Source organism: Zingiber officinale, chromosome 10B (genome assembly GCF_018446385.1).
Source record: "Zingiber officinale cultivar Zhangliang chromosome 10B, Zo_v1.1, whole genome shotgun sequence".
Taxonomy (NCBI): domain Eukaryota; kingdom Viridiplantae; phylum Streptophyta; class Magnoliopsida; order Zingiberales; family Zingiberaceae; genus Zingiber; species Zingiber officinale.
The window spans coordinates 22,234,031-22,244,839 of record NC_056005.1 but is presented as its reverse complement, the minus strand read 5'-3'; positions in this window follow the sequence as shown (position 1 = coordinate 22,244,839).

The window sequence follows — 10,809 nt, the reverse complement described above, 5'->3', positions numbered from 1 at the left end:
GTATATATATATATGGTTAAAAAGAATAGAGAAAATATAATTACGCAGTAGATGTTTTTTTTTCGATGGTAAATGATCCATATCCGTGTAAACTCTTCATTTAACTGAGCATTAATATATCTTAGCTGAGCGGCCGCATGGCACGTGCAGTTCAACGTCTCATTTTAATAGGTGAATTACACTTTTAGTGGACAATGAGACGATACCTAGTAAAAGGGCTTCCAACCACAGTGTGGATAAAGTTCACAACCCAACTCTCATCGAGGGCAAAAATTCATCCCCTCCACGAAATATTTTAGGCATCTATATCTAAGTTATAAATTGTGTTTCAAATTTATTAAAAAAAGAATATCTACCTACAAAATTAAATGGGTGGAATTTGAACATTTGAATTATTAACAAATTTCTTTAAATGGGCATAAATTGTGTTTTAAATTTATTGGAGGGACAAATCAAGAAAAGACAATCTATCCACAAAATTAAACTAGCGAAATTTGAATAATTAAAAAAAAATTCATCCCCTCCATGCTCCTTTCTTGAAGCCCCCTTGAAGTTTTTCACCGATCTTCCAAATAAATCCCAGAAGCATAGTGTTGATAGCTAATCCTTGTAGTCTGCGCCGTCCCTATAAGATCATTCCAATACCAAATTAGTACTCTACTTATGAAGATAAATTCGTGGGTTTTTTCCACCAATAAGTACTTCGGCCCAAGGTCGCTTAGTCCAAGTTTTCCTCTAAATTCAATGACAATGTATCTCCATCGAAACATGACATTCTAAAAATCCCTATTATGCCTTAATCGCTGTACCAAGCCCGAGGGAAGTTTTTTAAAATCATTTTTATATCACCTGAAGTTGTAGTACATATTGGAAAATAATCACCTCCCTAACTTGGTACTTGTTGTGGCAAGACGCCCCCGGGGCTATACTATCACGGTAGGACATTCAGATTATCATTCAGGCATCCATAATTCGATCCCTAGCTATGACTTATTTGTAGAAATTTTTTCTCCAAATAGAGCGTGCAACCAAAGGATACTGAGCTTCTGGGCTACCCACCACGCGTGCTTCCCGATTTACCTTAGTGGCGGGTGGAAAAATTTTGTAGGACCGGGCCGGTCATCCCTAGGGCTAGTTAATGAAGTTAACTAAGTTTATCATTTTTTGTGTTGTTGCAAGACTATTAATGAATTTGATACAGGATCAACCCAATATGACCTCGTGAATTTTAAAGGGTCATAACTTTTGACTCGAGACTTGGGATTAGATTCTGTCTATGCTCACGTGTGCAGAATTTAAAAATCTATATTTGTTATGGGAAACTCGTAATCGCTAAGTTTCAAACAAAAAAAATACCATTTGGGTCAATTTTTAGAGCCTCCAAACATCTTTTAATTTTTTTTAGTAATTTTTATTTTTATGGCATTTAAGATATTTTTGGTATTTCTGGCATTTATGAGTTAGAGTTTGTCTATATAAGCATCCTATTTTAGTAATTTCTTTCTGTTAGAATTTCTATTATAAATTTTCCTTTTCTGGTAAGACTTGCTTTCCTTTCTTTATCAGATTGAAATTGAAGTCCATATATTATGATTTCTTTCCTTTTTTTGAGTTCTAAGGTCTAGAGTTTACACCTGTGTATATGTTTGAGGAATTTTTCTCTATTGATAATAAAACTTCTTTTTTTTTATATATAACCTATAGAACGTGGGTTTCTCTTTATTTTTGGCATTTTCTCTTCTTGCATTTTCTTTCAATCACCCTTCTCGTTAGCCCGACGTCAATTGGTATCAAAGCAGATCATATCTAATGGAAGACCATCGTGGTCGCGGTCATAACAACAGGAATATTTTGATTGAGGAAGCTAGACATTGTGATTGTAGCCTTCATGAGTTAATGATTGAGAATTTACAGAGATAAGTTACAAATTCAATCCAACATCTAGCGGAAGAGGTGCCAATTTGTGAAGATCTCAGATTGTGGATCTGAGTTTACTTTCAAGAAACCTTATCACCAAGGGATTACATATTAGGAACACCATGGTTGGGAGGAGCCCTATGAAGACCTATTTTTAGATTGAATTGCTCGAATGTTCTAGTATGTTACAAGAAGAGGGCTTCGTTGATTGAATCAATGAAGTGGAGAGGATCTTCAACTATAAGTATGTTCTAGATCGAATGAAAGTGAAGTTAATTATCATTTGACTTAAGGGGCAAGCATTGGCGTGGTAGGAATAAATGTTGCGTTCATGGGATAGGCAGGGCAAATCCCAAATAACTGACCGGGAGAAGATGAAGAAGAAGAAGAGGGAACACTTCCTTCCTTTCTGCTATACTAAAACTTTGTTCTAGTGACTTCACTTGTTGAGACAGGGTACGAGATCGGTCGACGAATATACAGATGAGTTCTTCTAGTTGGTTGCTTGAAATAACTTGTCAAAGTCGAACGAGCAAATGGTGGCACAATATTTAGAGGGTTGCGCCTAACCTTGCAAGATGCCCTTAGCTTTTATTCATTGTTGACAATTTTAGAGGCCTACTAGCGTGCACCGACAGTTGAAAAGCAGTAGAATTGAAAGCCAGTGGATAGAAGAGACCAAAATAGTTAGCCAGTTAGTCCTCAGGATTCTCGTCCTTCATAGCAATGACCACCATAGGTTAATTCTAAGGCTCATATCATGTGTTATCGTTGTGATGAACAAGGACATAACATAAACCAATACAGGAAACCTGACCTTGCTGATCAGAAACACAAATTGTTGATTGACAAAGACATGGAAGAATAGACAATAGCAATTGGCAAACTAGTGTATGAAGCTAACAACATGCTTGATGGTGATGGTCAAGAGACTTTGATCATTCGCAAAAGTTTGTTGACTCCCAATGTCAATTCAAGGGATGAGTGATTGAGAACCAATATTTTTCATTCTATTTGCACTGTCACAAATAAGGTCTGCAAGATGATCATTGACAACAATAATTGAGAAAATATAGTGTCTGAGGAGACTCTCCAAAAATTATAGTTGAAGACAAACCATCATCCTGAGTTGTATAAGTTGTCGTTGCTGAATAAAAATAGTGAGGTAACAGTAGACATGCGTTGCGTTATACATTTTTCAATTAGCAACAAATATCTTGATAGTGCTTAGTGTGATATGGTAGTCATGGATGCATGTTATGTATTATTGGAGTGACCTTGGCAATATGAGCGCAACATTATCCATGGTGGACGAAATAATACTTTTACCCTTCACATCAAGGGAAAGAAGATTGTATTGGTGCCGCATTGAAAAGAAACCACTCCAATTCTAATAGCCAAAACTACTAATCTACTTTCTATATCCAAGTTTTGAGATGAGATGGAGCATGATGCCGTTATCTATGCTTTGCTGCCATGCCAAAGCGATGTCCTAGCCATGGATACCGAGTTAACAGTCAAAGTACAATATCTTTTAGAGAATTTTGATGAGATAGTGTCAGAGGATCTTCCTTCTAGACTACCACCATGCGAGATATCCAACATTAGATTGATCTTGTTTTAGGGTTAAGTTTGCCTAATCGACCAGAATATCACCTCAGTACTAAGGAAGCTGAAAAATTATAGCAACAGGTGGTAGAGTTGCTAGAAAAGGGTCATATCCGCGAGAGCATGAGCTCCTGTGTAGTTTCTGCCCTATGAGTGTCGAAGAAGGATGGCTCATGGTGTATATGCATTGACAGTCGATTGATAAAATTATATTGTTGTGATACAGTATCAAAAGAATTAAGTACCAAATCTATCTATGCTAGCTCGAGTCGTCTCCCAATGAATGCAATGATAGGATGGTAATCTAGGATTGTTTGTTATTCATATTTTTGGAGTTTTTAATATGAAAATGGGGATTGTTTAATTTTGTGATTCTAAACCTAACAAATGAAAAGAAAATAAGTAGGAAACTAGTATAATAATTGAATGAAATCTAACTAAGTGCTAACAATTAATCCACAACGCATTGTCACTCTACGCTATGGGTTTCATCATCAACATAATTAAACTAAGATGGGAAATAACAAAGTATTAAATGAAACTTAATCTAATAAATGAAAGATAATGTAAGTAAAGGAAAGTTAACCTAATCTAAATTACAATTGCACTAGAATTAAAGAAACATAAAGTGAACAATTAATGAATTAAGCATTGAACGAAACCTAGAGCATGTAGCAAAATCTAAGCTAATCTATCCTAATGGCATTCAAAACTAGAACTTAAAGGGAATGGAAAAACAGGACAAAGCAAGAATTAAACCAACTAAAATGCATCAAATTAAGCTTAACTAATGGTTGAAGCAGTTTATCAAATATGTTGTATGCATGAAACTATTTAAGCATAGAATGTGCAGTTCAAACATGGGAAATCAAATTTAATACACGCATTTAACCATAATTAATTATCAACAATGAACATGAAAGAAACTAAGTATCCAAACCATAATTTACCCAACTTTAATTCTAAAGACTATCCTTGCCGTCACACAGGGGCCAGAGATGGAACGCCAAACTCCAGTGAACAGTAGCACACTGCAGGTGGTGCTTGCTTTGACAATGATGATGATATGAATCTTCCATCGAAGAACCCCCTCGGATGGAAGTTAACCGAAAATGGTGTAATGGACTATGAAATGGGATGAACTGCCACCTTCTTCGTCTTGTTCTGCCGCTTGAACCTCAGATGGTACAGTTGTCGGAAGGAAGCCAGAAGGTAGAAGATCTTGTTGGAAAAACCCTCTCTGACGAGATGGCAAAACCTTATTTCTTGAAACTCTGCTTTGCAACTGCTATGCCATAGAGTTAAGGAAGCAAGGGAGGTAGGGAAGAACACCGGAGGAACACCTCATTGATGAGCTAAGTTTGATCGGAGTCGTCGTCGTTGCTTGCCGCTGCCTTGAAGAGTGTTGCTACCATCGCCGCTTGGAATCAAGAAGAAGAGAAGAGTGGAAAGGAATGGTTAGCTGGCGGCAGTGAAGGTAAGTTAAGAAGTCACCAGCCGGTGGTGAGAAGAAAGAAAGGAAAGGTGGTGCTGTGTTGTCGTGTGCCCTAGCAAAAACGAAGAAGAGAGGATGCGTTTTATGCGTGTGGGAATCGGGAGAAAAGAGGACTGTGCATTTCTTAATGGTTTTGGGTTTGAGGATCCAGATTTGGGTTGAGAAGTTTGGATCCAGATTTGATAAGAGGAGTGACTTTCTTTCATGGGTTGGGCTTTTGGATGAGTGAGCTTTAGAAGTGGATTGTTGGATCAAATTGGGCTCTTCTGTCTTAGAATGAGATGAACTAAGCTCTCCATTTAACTTGAACCCAATATTCTCAATTTGAACCAGCTTTAGATCCATAGCTTTGAACTAATCGGTTTGACTCGACTCATGTCCATGACTTTTCTTTAATTCCCTATAAAATCATGAAATAATGCCAAAATCAGGGAGAGATTATAATAAGCTCACAAATATATCCTAATTTGTGAATGATGATATTAAGACAAATTTAAGTAAACGAGAGGATAAAAATGTTAAATATGAGAGCTAAAATATCACATCAAAATACTAGTTATCATCGATCCATCAACAAAATTACAGTGAAGTATAGGTTTCCAATTTCTTGTTTGGATGACGTGTTGGATCAGTTATCTAGTTCTAAGATTTTTTTTTTTCAAAAATCAACTTTAAAAGTGAATACCACCAGATCAGAATAAGGCCGGGAGATGAATGGAAGACAACATTCAAGACATAACATGAGTTTTATGAGTGGATGACCATGTCTTTTGGATTACCCAATGCACCTAGTACATTCATGAGATTTATGCATTAGATCTTACGACCATTCATAGAAATGTTTGTGGTGGTTTACTTTGATAACATTCTCGTTTATAGTCCAACATGAGCATCACACTTTGACACTTTGATCACATCCGTGTTATTTTTTAAAAGCTAAAAATAGAGTATTTATTTGTCAACAAGAAGAAGTGTTCTTTTTTTACTATACATCAGTAACCTTCCTTGGCTTTATTGTATTTATTGACGGTATGCAAGCAGATGAAGCAAAGATAAATACAGTCTTGGAGTGGCCTCAGGCAACGACTTTGCACAATGTCTGGAGTTTCCATGGCTTGAGATTTTTCTACCGTCAGTTCATTAGCAATTTTAGCACTTTGATTGCTTACATCACCGAGTGCCTTAAGAGACGAGATTTCAAATGGTCTAAAGAAATAGAGATTCAACTGGTCAAGCAGAAGATGATCGAGATACTAGTTTTGACACTTTTTGATTTTGACCAAGTATTTAAGGTTAACTATAATGTATCTAGCATCGTATAGGAGGGGTTTTGAGTTAGTCTGAGCGTCCAATTGCTTTCTTTAGTGAGAAGTTGGCCTGATCCAAGAAAATTTATTTTATCTATGACTTAGAGTTCTATGTCATTATTCAATCCTTGAAGTATTGACGTCACTATCTGGTACAGAAGAAGTTCATCCTATTTACTGATCACAATGTTTTGAAGTACAAGCTGAGTAGGTGGTATGTCAAGTGAGTGACTTAATTGTAGGAGTTCACCTGAGACACCAAGCTGGGAGTTTGAACCATGTCACAGATACCCTGAATCATCACTTTTCATTATTTACCACCATTGCAGGCTTTGAGGTTTTGTAGATATGTACGTAGTTGACTCATCAATTCAAAAGGATCTTCCAAAAGGTCCATGATGGTGACCACCATAATTTTATTTTGCATAATGATTATCTGTTTCATAGATACAATTGTGCATTCCAGATTATTCACTGAGGCAGCTGATTATCAGTAAGCTTTAATGAGGGGCACTTCAATCGTGACAAGACATTGACTCTTATCTATGCTAACTTTTATTCGTCCAAGTTAACCAGTGATGTGGCTCACTTTGTAGACCGATGTCATGTATGCCAACGGTCTAAGGGTATACTCACAAATACAGGCTTGTACACTCCTTTATATTGGGATTCCCCGCACCCAATGAACTTTGGATTCTATTCTTGTTGTGGTTGATAGGTTTTCAAAGGTGACACATTTTGTAGCTTACAAGAAGACTATAGATGCTATCTAGATTGCCCATCTTTATTTCAAGAAGATCATGTGTTTATATGACATACCTCAATTCATGACTTCAAACCATGATACTAAGTTTATTATCAATTTATGGAAGAGCTTATGGGAAAAACTAGTAACATAATTGAACTTTAGCAGTGTCTATCATCCCCAGACAGATGTTTAGACTGAGGTAGTGAATCAGAGTTTGGGTAATCTTCTGAGATGTCTAACATGAACTAAGTCAAAGTAGTGGGATTTGACGTTATCTCAAGCAGAGTTTGCCTATAATATAGATCAAGAAATATGATCACAGGTTTGAGTCCCTTTGAGATTGTGTATAGGCGGAATCCATCTGAGGTTCTGGACTTAGTCTCAATTTCACGTATAGAACAAATTAATCCTAAAGCATATGAGATGATAGAGCATCTTCGGGACATTCATGAGTAGGTGAAATTGACAATTCATGAGAGCAATACCAAGTACAAGACTCAGGTTGATAGTCATCATCATTAGGTACTTTTTGAGGTCAGAGATTTTGTCCGGATTGTATTGACTCATGATCATTTCCTTATTGGCGAGTATAATAAGATGAAGGATTGGAAGAATAGACCGTGTGAGATACTGATATGGTGCATAAAGGTGGGGTCAGATAAGGCCAGACAGTCAAAAGTCAAGGGGACGTGGCAGTCAGAAGTTAAGGGGTGTGGCAGTTAGAAGTCAAGGGGACGTGGTAGTCAGAAGTCAAAAAGACGTGGCAGTTAGAAGTCAAGGGGAAGTGGCAGTTAGGGAGAAGGACTTAAACTGCCTGACGTCATCAGCCGCATAATTCTCGGTCAGGTATTGATAGATCAGGATTCAAGATCAGAGACATGAGATGCGACCTAGAGTAAGGCTTGACCTCCCTCGATTGATCTGATTTCCTCAACCCGATATGCATAGATAGGCCTGGTACTTTCAGTAAGACAACTCTCAGTTGACTCTTCAGTACTCCAAGCATGAAAGATGGGACCCTCGCCGTAGCTCATCTCCCTCATCAAAACTCGGGCCAGGCGCCACACCCTAACAGTCATCCCGAACTGCTCGTAGCTAAACCCGGGTGAGACAGAAGATACTATGAGCCAACAATGTTAGGAAATCGTAACCGTCTATCAGGGAATAATTGTCATATGTCAGGGAATATTCCAATGGTCAGTTATTATCTGTGAATAGAACCTTCTCTCAATCCATAAGAGGGCACCACATGTCCTCCATCACCCGACATACCCTGACACCCGAAATTCTTTTACATCGGTCAGGCTCCATAGGTACGCATGGTCATATAAAATAGGAGGTGCTCTCCCTTGAGCAGGTATTCGCACTTGTCTTCTACAGTTCTTTTTTCTTCGTACACTGTTCTTTTGGGGAAAAGGTACTGACTTGAGCGTCGGAGCGCCTGTGTTGGGGACTTTTTCCTTGATTTCTGGTCTCTAATGCTTCATGTGCTTGTCTGAGTATACATAGAGCCTAAGTACCGCCGGTTTAATCACCGTCGTCCGTCAGCCCCATGTGGGGGTCTGTTTTCCTGGGCACATATGCTAGGGGTGTCTAAATCGCCTCTCCGTCAACACCAACGACATCTCATCCGGCCTTCGTTTGATTCAGATTCTGAACAAGATCAATTTGACACCATCTGTGGGAACTTCCTTCACTTGTTCTGGAATGTGACGATGGAGGAGACCGGAAGAATCAACGTCACCATGACAGCAGGGGAGTACGAGCTGTTCAAGGAGGCTAAGAGGCGAGCAGCTTCCGAAAAATAGACCACTGCTTCACACCCACACAAGATGCCCGTATCCAAGGACCCGACCCATGTCTTAGATAGGGGATCTAAAAGAAAACAACCCGAAGATTTCCTCAAGCCTTCTATCGGGAGCCATGCCCAAACTATTATAATAAGGCCTCAGATTGTTATAATAAGAAAGAGCAACCAAAGGCCTTCATGACTGAGAGTTGCCCGCCTAGAGATTCAAAGAAGGGGAAAACTATAATCCTTAGGGAGGAGTCCAGGGAGATGCCTGAGGAGCAAATGCCCTTCTCTCTAAGGGTACTCGAGGAAAAACTACCAAAAGGGTACAAGCCCCCAGCTATTGGAGAATATGATGGGAGCAAGGACCCAGAGGATCATCTTTCAAAATTTCAGAATTCTGCGTTGCTGCACTAATACAATGATGCCATCAAGTGTTGAGTGTTCTTAAACACTCTGTCTGGTTCAACACATAAATGGTTCGATGGATTGCCGAACGGATCCATCACCTACTTCCAAGACTTCAAGACCGCTTTCCTGCACCATTTGGCTAGTAGCAGGAGCTATCAGAAGACAGACCACTGTCTCTTTGCCCTTAAGCAAGGGTTTACGGAACCCTTGAGAAGTTATATCAAACGCTTCAACCAGGTAGCCCAGGACGTCCCGTCCGCTACCTCAGAGATATTGATGAGCGCATTCTCTCACGGTCTAGTGGAGGAGGAGTTCTTCCGGGCTCTCATGCAGGAGCCAGTAAGGAATTTTGATGAGATGTTGGGTGTTGGAACCCCAAGGTGTTTTGATGTGATCAAACAAGTTAAGTTAGGTCCTGTTTGGTTTAACCCTTGTGTCTAAGTGTGTAGGAGCTTAGGAGCACAGGAAGTCGAGCAGAAGACGTGACTAGCGAGAAGGAAGACACGGGGAGAGAGCCGACGGGCTCGGTGCGTCCGAGGGACAAGGTGCCGTGGAAGAGTACACCGGTGGACGAGAAGAATGTATACGCGACGTTCAAGGGATGAGAAACCGGGGAGGAAGGCTGCTTGAGGAGAAGGCCAGAACTTGGGTTCGGGTGAGCCCTTTCTCCAGATGGCTGAGATCACCCAAGCAAGCGGAGCTAGAGTGGAAGACCCAGATCGAGGCGAGCAGAACCGGAGTAGAGGGTCCGGACTGAAAAAGTCAACGCTATTGACTTTCTTGGTCCGGGCACCCGGAACCAATCCTGGGCACTCGGAACCCTTCCAGGCGCCCGGACCTGGAGTTTATCCAGATCGTGATCAAACGCGATCTATGTGAAAAGGGATAAAATTTTATCCCCTCCCAGGTGCCTAGAACCCTTCAAGGTAGCCCGACCAAGGCTGTAAATATAGCCTTGGTCCAAGAAGCTGAATAACAACTTGTAATCCAGTTCTTTTGTTCTACTTTTCTTTGTATGTTGTTAACGCTGTAAGAGACTATTCCGCCCGAAGGAGATCTTCAGATAGTGCGCTTCATTCTCCTTGGATTAGCAATCTTCTTATTGCAAACCAAGTAACTCCTTTGTGTCTATTTCATGTTTAATTAGTCTCTTTATTTTTAATTACAAGTATTCTTAATTTAGTTATAAGTCGAGAAAGGGTTGATTTATTTTTCAGAGCAATTCACCACTCCCCTCTTGCCGACCTCCAAAGGGACCAACAAGTGGTATCAGAGTGAGGACGCTTCAGAAGGACTAACCGCCGACCGAAGCAAAGCAACCAATGGTCGGACCAAGCATCGTTCTACCAAAATTCGAGGGAGACTTCACACACTGGAAATGTCGTATGGAGGTATTTCTGAAAACAGACTTTGGAATTCGTTTAATAATAAAGTATGGTTTTGTAGCTCCTACGAATCAAAATGGAGAGGAAAAAGAAGAAAGTCTTTGGACGAAGAAAGAACAAAATGATTTCGTAGCAAATAACCGGGC